Genomic DNA, 7,963 nt, shown 5'->3' on the forward strand with positions numbered 1-7,963 from the left:
CCCCAAACAAAAGGAATCCAAAGAGGACCACACCAAGACACATCATAATTAAAATGCCAAGAGCAAAAGACCAAGAAAGAATATTAAAAACAGCAAGAGAAAAACAGTTAGTTACCTACAAGGGAACACCCATATGACTGTCAGCTGATTTCTCAACAGAAACTATGCAGGCCAGACGGGAGTGGCAAGATATATTCAAAGTGGTGAATAGCAAGAACCTACAACCAAGATTACCCAGCAGAGCTATCATTCAAAATTAAAGGTCAGATAAAGAGCTTCACAAATAAGAAAAAGCTAAAGGAGTTCATCACCGCCAAACCAGTATTATATGAAATGCTGAAAGGTATTCTGTAAGAAGAGGAAGAAGAAAAAGGTAAAGATAAAAATTATGAACAACAAATACCTATCTATCAACAAGTGAATCTAAAAATCAAGTGAATAGCCGAAACAGGTTTGGCTCAGTGGATAGAGCGTCGGTCTGTGGACTGAAAAGGTCCCAGGTTCGATTCCGGTCAAGGGCATGTACATTGGCTGCGGGCACATCCCTGGTAGGGGGTGTGCAGGGGGCAGCTGGTCGATGATTCTCTCTCATCGATGTTTCTAGCTCTCTATCCCTCTCCCTTCCTCTCTGTAAAAAATCAATAAAATATATTTTAAAAAAATTAAAAAAAATAAAAATCAAGTGAATAAAAAATCTGCTGAACAGAATAATCTGGTGAATATAATAGTATCAGGGGCATAGAAAGGGAGTGGACTGACAATCCTCGGGGGGAAAGGGATGTGGAGGGTGCGGGAAGAGACTGGACAAAAATCATACACCTATGGATGAGGACAGTAGAGGGGGGGGTAAGGACATGGGATGGGGTGGGGTGGGAACCGGGTGGAGGGGAGCTATGGGGGGGAAAAAGAGGAACAACTGTAATAATCTGAACAATAAAGATTTAAAAAAAAAAAAAAACTCATTCTTAGTAGAATAGACTCAAAAAATCAGTAAGAATTTAAGTCTTAAACAGCATTAGCACCCAACCTGTCCTAATTGGTATTGTGAGAAAGTCAACACAACAGCAGAATAAACATTCAAGTTTACAGGGAACATCACCAAGATAGACTACATTTGACGAATAGAACAAATCTCAGTAAATTTGAAAAGGATTGAAATAGAGACATGTTCTCTAATCAAAACAAAATTAAACTAAATACCAGTAATAGAAAGATATGAAAAAAGTCCCAAATATTTGGAAATTAAACCATATGTTTCTAAATAACTATGGGTTAAATAAGAAATCACAAGGAAAATTAGAGAATATTTTGCATGAAAATACAATGTATTAAGATTTGTGGGATGCAATGAAAATATTCCTTAGAGGGAAGTGTATATAATTAAATATCCTATATAATAAAGAGGTAATATGCAACTTGACCCTCACGCCCTCACAAGATGGCTGCCTATGACCAGGCCGGCAGGGGGGTTAGTGAGGGATGACCAAATGACTGAACAAGCAGGCTGCGTGGGGCAACCAGGCCAGCAGGAGGGGGCAGTTGGGGGCGACCAGGCCAGCAGGGGGGCAGTTAGGGGTGACCAGGACAGCGGGGAGGGGGTGCAGTTGGGGGCAACCAGGTTGTCAGGAGGGGCAGTTGGGGGCAATTAGGCTGGCTGTGGGGGGGCAGTGAGGGGCAACTAGGCCAGTGGGGGGTCAGTTAGGGGTGACCAGGCCAGCAGGGGGGGGGGTGCAGTTGGGGGCAACTAGGCCAGCAGGAGGGGCAGTTGGGGGCAATTAGGCTGGCAGGGGGGCAGTGAGGGGCAACTAGGCCAGTGGGGGAGCAGTTGGGAGTGACCAGGCCGGCAGGGGGGGCAGTTAGGGGTGATCAGGCCAGCAGGGGAGGGCAGTTAGGGGTGACCAGGTAGGCAGGCAGGTGAGCAATTAGGAGCCAGTGGTCCAGGATTGTGAGAGGGATGTCCGACTGCCGGTTTAGGCCCGATCCCTAAGATCGGACATTCCCCACCGGGTCCCGGATTGGAGAGGGTGCAGGCTGGGCTGAGGGGACCCCCCCATGCATGAATTTCATGCACTGGGCCTCTAGTTTATATTAGAAAACAAAAAAGGTCTAAATATCAGTGATCCAAACATCTACCTTAAGAAACTTTTAAAAAGAGCAAATTAACCTTAAAATAAGAAAATAAAGATGAGAGCAGACATCAATGACATAGAAAATGAAAACAAAAAATAGAGAAAAGTCAATAAAGCCAAAGAAGTTTCTTTGAAAATATTTTTTTAATTGAACAATTTTAGTCAGAATTATCAGGGGGGAAGGGAGGAGAAAGAAGACACAAATTGCCATAACCAGGAAATTTGAAGACAATACTTCAGAGGCTACAAATATTATAAGAATAAAGACAACACTGTGAACAATCTTTTATTGTAGTACTAGAGGCCTGGTTCATGAAAATTCATGCACTGGAGGGGGGGTCCCTCAGCCTGGTCTGCCCCCTCTCTCAGTCTGGGAGCCCTCAGGGGTGGGAGGTGACCTGGAGATCAGGGGAAGGCGACGCCCCCATCACACCTCTGCTGCGGCCACTGCTGGCAGCGCAAGCCTCGGCCGGCCCTGGTTACCTGAGCCTCGGGCAGCCCTGGGCAGCTGGGCAGCCACCATCCAAGGCTTGCCTTCACCTCGGGCCGGCCCTGGGCAGCTGGGGGGCTGAGGGGACTGGCACATGGAGCAGCCAGACCCGCCTGGAGGTGGGCCCGGCCGTGCCACGAGCCTGCCGCCCCAGTGGGGCTGAGGGGATTGGGTGCCACCATCTTGTGGCTGTGGGAGCCACCATTTTTGAGGGTGTGGCAGTCAATTATCATATTCCCTCTTACTTGGCTGTGGACGCCACCATCTTTGTGAAGGCATGATGGTCAATTAGCATATTCCCTCTTTATTAGATAGGATAATAAACATAACATAAAACTATCTTGACCTTTTTTAAGTGTACAGTTCAGTGGTATTACATTTGTAATATTGTACATCACTACCATCCATCTACAAAACTCTTTTCATCTTGCAAAACTGAAACTATACCCATTAAAAAATAACATTCCATTCCCCCACCCTCCGCACCCTGGGCAACCACCATTCTACTTCTGTCTCTATTATTTTAACTGCTCTAAGTACCTCATAAGTGGAATCATACAGTATTTATATTGTTGTGAATGGTTTATTTTACTTAGCATAATGTACTCAAGGTTCACATTAAAACATATATCAGAATTTCCTTCCTTTTTAAGGTTGAATATTCCCTTGCATTTATAGACCGCATTTTTCTTATTCATTCACCCATTAATGGACACTTGGATTGCTGTCACATTTTAGCTGTTATAAATAACTAGAAGCCCGGTGCACGAAATTCGTGCACGGCGGGGGGTTGTCCCTCAGCCCAGCCTGTACTCTCTCCAATCTGGGACTCCTGGAAGGATGTCCGACTGCCCGTTTAGGCCCGATCCTCGATCAGGCCTAAATGGACAGTCGGACATCCCTCTCACAATCCAGGACTGCTGGCTCCCAACTGCTTGCCTGCCTGCCTTCCTGATTGCCCCTAACTGCTTCTGCCTGCCAGCCTGATCACCCCCTAACCACTCTGCTGCCAGCCTGGTTGATGCTTAACTGCTCCCCTGCCAGCCTGTTTGCCCCCAACTTCCCTCCTCTACCAGCCTGGTCACCCCTAACTGCCCTCTCTTGCAGTGTTGATCACCTCCAACTGCCCTCCCTTGCAAGCCTGGTCCCTCTCAACTGCCCTCCCTTGCAGGCCGGGTGCCTCCCAACTGCCCTCTCCTGCTGTCCATCTTGTAGTGGCCATCTTGTGTCCACATGGGGGCAGGATCTTTGACCACATGGGGGCAGCTATATTGTGTGTTGCAGTGATGATCAATCTGTATATTACTCTTTTATTAGATAGGATAGAGGCCTGGTGCACAGGTGGGGGCCAGCTGGTTTGCTCTGAAGGGTGTCACAGATAAGGGTGGGGGTTCCCTTGGGGTGTGGGGCGACCTGAGCAAGGGGCCTGTGGTGGCCGGCCATGCCCCCTGGCAACCCAAGGGGAGGCCCTGGTATCTGGAATTTATTTTCCTTCTACAATTGAAACTTTGTAGCCTGGGGCGGCAGCCATTTCTGGGGCGGCAGCCATTTCTGTGGCAGTTAATTCACCTTCTACAATTGAAACTTTGTAGCCTTAAGCGGGTGAGCCCGGCCAGGGTGTGCAGAAAGCTTTGCTTCCCCTGTTGCCGCCGGCAACCCTGGCCTGCTCTCTCAAGCTCCATTCTGCCGCCATTTGTTTGAATTTGTTTACCTTCTATAATTGAAACTTTGTAGCTTGAGTGGAGGCTTAGGCCTGCAATGGCTATGGAAAGCTTGGCTTGCTCTGTTACCTGGGAAACCTTGCTCTCTGTGGCTGTAGCCATCTTGGATTGGGGTTAATTTGCATACTCGCCCTGATTGGCTGGTGGGTGTGGCTTGGCTGGTGGGCGTGGCTTTATGTAGTGGAGTGATGGTTAATTTGCATATTTCCATTTTATTAAAGAGGATGCTCCATCCTAGCTGGTTTGGCTCAGTGGATAGAGCATGGGCCTGTGGAGTGAAGGGTCCCTGGTTCAATTCCAGTCAAGGGCACATGCCCAGATTGGGGGCTCAATCCTCAGTAGGGGGTGTGCAGAAGGCAGCTGATCAATGATTCTCTCTCATTACTTATGTTTCTATCTCTCTCTCCCTCTCCATTCCTCTCTGAAATCAATAAAATAAATTTTAAAAATTAATAAATAAATAATGCTCCTACAAAAATGGGTATACAAATATCTCTTTGACACCCAGGTGTCTATTGGTTTGCATGTATACCCAGAAGTGGAATTGCTGGTTAATTCTATTTTTAATTTTCTGAAGAACTGACATACTGCTTTCCACAGTGGCTGTACCATTTTACAAACCCATAAGAAGTGCACAAAAGTTCCAGTTTCTCCACATTCCCATCAACATTTGTCGTTTTATCTATTTTTTTATAGTAGCCACCCTAATGAGTGTGAAATGAAATGTCTTGTAATTTTGACTTGCATTTCCAATGCAATTTTATGCTACAAAATTCAACATCTTAGTGAAATGGTCAAATTCTTTGAAAGACTGTATTACTTCACTAGGGCTGCCATAACAAAGCACTACAAACAAGGTGGCTTAATCAATAAAATTTTTCCCTTCACAATTCTGTAAGCTAGAATCTGAGGTCAAGGTGTGGACAAGGTTGATTTCTTGAGGCCTCTTCTTGGCCTGTAGCTGACCAACTTCTTCCTGTGTCTTCATATGCTCTTTCTTTGTGCATGTCTGTGTCCTCATTTCCTATTTTTAGAAGGGCACCAGTCTTATTGGATTAGGACCCAATCTCTGAACTCAGTCACATTATGAAGAACTGAGGGTTAGGACTTCAACATTAGAATTTGGGGGGACAATATTCAGCCCATAACAAATACAAACTACCAAACCTCACTCAAGAGAAAGTAGGTACAATAGCTAGCCCTGAATTTATTACAGAAATTGAATTCATAGTTTAAAACCTTCCCATAAAGAAAACTCCAAGCCCACGTATCTTCACTGGTTAACTACACCAAATATTAAAAAAAAAAGTAATACCATGTCTACACAACCTCCTCCAGAAAATAGGAGATGGTGGAACACTTCTCAACTAATATCAAAACCTGACAAAGAAAAAAAGCTACAGAACAATATCCCTCATACCTAGATGCAAAAATCTTAACCAAAATTTTAACAAATCAAGTCCATCAATATATAAATGGGTGACACATCATGACCAAGTGGGTTTATCCTAGGAATGCAGAGTTGGCTTAATATTCAAAAGTCAAGCAATATAATCTATCCTATTAATAGACTAAGAAAACTATATGATCATATCAATATCTTTGATGCTATATAATTTACTATATACACAAAAGGTGTCAAATTTATTCAATGAATAAAGGATAGTCTTTTTAATAAATGGTGTGGGATCAATTTGGTATCATATGGAAAATAACTCAAAACTTATTTTCATCCTTACCTCATATCACATGTAAAATAACTCAAAGTTATTTTACTGGAGAGTTAGAACTATAAACTAGTAAGAAGAAGAAAATACAGGAGAAAATCTTTGTAACATTAGCTTAAGCAACAATTTATTAAATAGTTTTACTGATTTTTAGAGAGGAAGGGGGAGGGAGAGGGAGAAACATTGATCAGCTGCCTCCTCCATGTCCTCTACCAGGATTGAGCCCACAACCCAGGCATGTGTCCTGACTGGATATTGAACTGGCAATCTTTCAATGCATGGGTAGACGTCCAAACAACTGAACCACATTGGCCAGGACGAGCAACAATTTTTTTACTTAGGATACAAAAAAATGCAAACGATTAAGAATGATGACTTGGAGTTCATTAGAATAAAAACCTTTTTACTCTTAGGGAGAATTAAAATATAAGCCACAGACTGGCAATATTTATAAAACATCCTATATAATAAAAGCCCAGCGACCATAATGACCAGAGACCAGAACCACCACGGCTCCCCGCCGGGCTGGCCCCACTCCCAGCAAGCAGTTAGGGGCAATCAGGCAGGCAGGTGAGTGGTTGGGGGCGATCAGGGAGGCAGACGAGCAATTGGAGGTCATCAGGTAGGCAGGTGAGTGGTTAGGGGTGGTGAGGCAGGCAGGCAGAACCCCGTGATCGATTGCCTCAAAGAGAGAGACCCAGGCCACAGCCTGCGGGAGGGACACTGTGCGGCTGCAATGAGAGGTGCTGGCAGCGGTGGATGCTGCAGGGCAGGGCTGGTGCCACAGCGGCTCCTGAGCGGGCATGGCACCTGCAGCCTGGCCCAGGCCCCAGGGTCGCAGCCTATCCCTGCAGCTTCAGGGCTGGACTGCCACTCCTCCTGCTATGATGCCTGGGCAGATCCTGGACCCTTCCATGACTGCGGGCTCTCTGCGAGGGCTCAGCCCCCTGACCAGACTTCCCAGCTCGGCCCTGACTGCAGAGGAGCTGAAATACGCTGACATCCACAACATTGGGGCCATGTCGCCCCTTTGCACTTCCTGGAGGTGAAACTGGGCAAGAGGCCTCAACCTGTGCAAAGTGAGCTAGACGAGGAAGAGGAGAGGAGGAAAAGGTGCTGGGAAAAGAACAAAGTGGTGGCAGCCCCACGCCAGAACAAGAAGGAGTGGAAGGAATTTCTGCAGCGGGAATCTGAGTGGCTGGAGCTCATGAATGCGGAGCTGAAAACCCAGATGGAGGAGCTGAAGCAGGAGTGGCAGCGGCTCATCCTGATGCACAACCGGCATCACCCACCTGCATTGTCAGGACCGACAGCGTTAAGTCCCCTGACTCAGAAGGCAACCCACTGCTGGAGCAGCTGGAGAAGAAGTGACCTTGGGCTGAGAGGAGGAAGAGGAGGAGGAGGAGATGAGGAGAGGGAGGAGGATGAGGGTCCCAGAGGGCTCTTCCTTGCTGCATGAAAAACTCTTCAATGAGGCTCAGCACAGCCAGCATCGGCCAGGCTTTTTTGTGAAACTCAGATCAGCCACACCAGGGGAAGAAACCCAGGCTGATGAAACCCAAAGACCAAGTGCTGAGACCAAAGTAGTCCTGCATGGGGCTGTTCTGCCTGAGGCCAGGCTTACAGGATGCAGGACAGAGGCTCTGGGCTGGAGAGACGCCCAACCAGGCAGCTGTGGGCACTTCTCCAGCCTCTCCGCCAGGGCACCCACCCAAAGGACCTCCGAGCAGCCAGGAAAAGCCATGAGTTGCAACCAAAATTAGGCTGAGTATGGAACTCAGAGTGAAACTGCAATCTGCCTGTCCCCAGCCCTGACCCTGATCCTGATGCAAGGCTGGAGAAGGGCACAGGGCCAGGCCCTGCTGTACCCACCCACCGTGGTCCAGCTCAGTCCTG

General features: G+C 46.8%; 1 pseudogene across 1 annotated transcript; it reads left to right on the forward strand.

Moving 5' to 3' along the window:
* The first annotated feature begins 6,933 nt into the window (after positions 1-6,933).
* Positions 6,934-7,438, forward strand: LOC307112832 (jun dimerization protein 2-like; annotated as a pseudogene). Its single transcript has one exon. The product of its transcript is annotated as a jun dimerization protein 2-like (transcript).
* Positions 7,439-7,963: the final 525 nt, after the last annotated feature.

The sequence above is a fragment of the Cnephaeus nilssonii genome, assembly GCF_951640355.1.
Source record: "Cnephaeus nilssonii genome assembly, chromosome: 16".
Lineage (NCBI taxonomy): Eukaryota > Metazoa > Chordata > Mammalia > Chiroptera > Vespertilionidae > Cnephaeus > Cnephaeus nilssonii.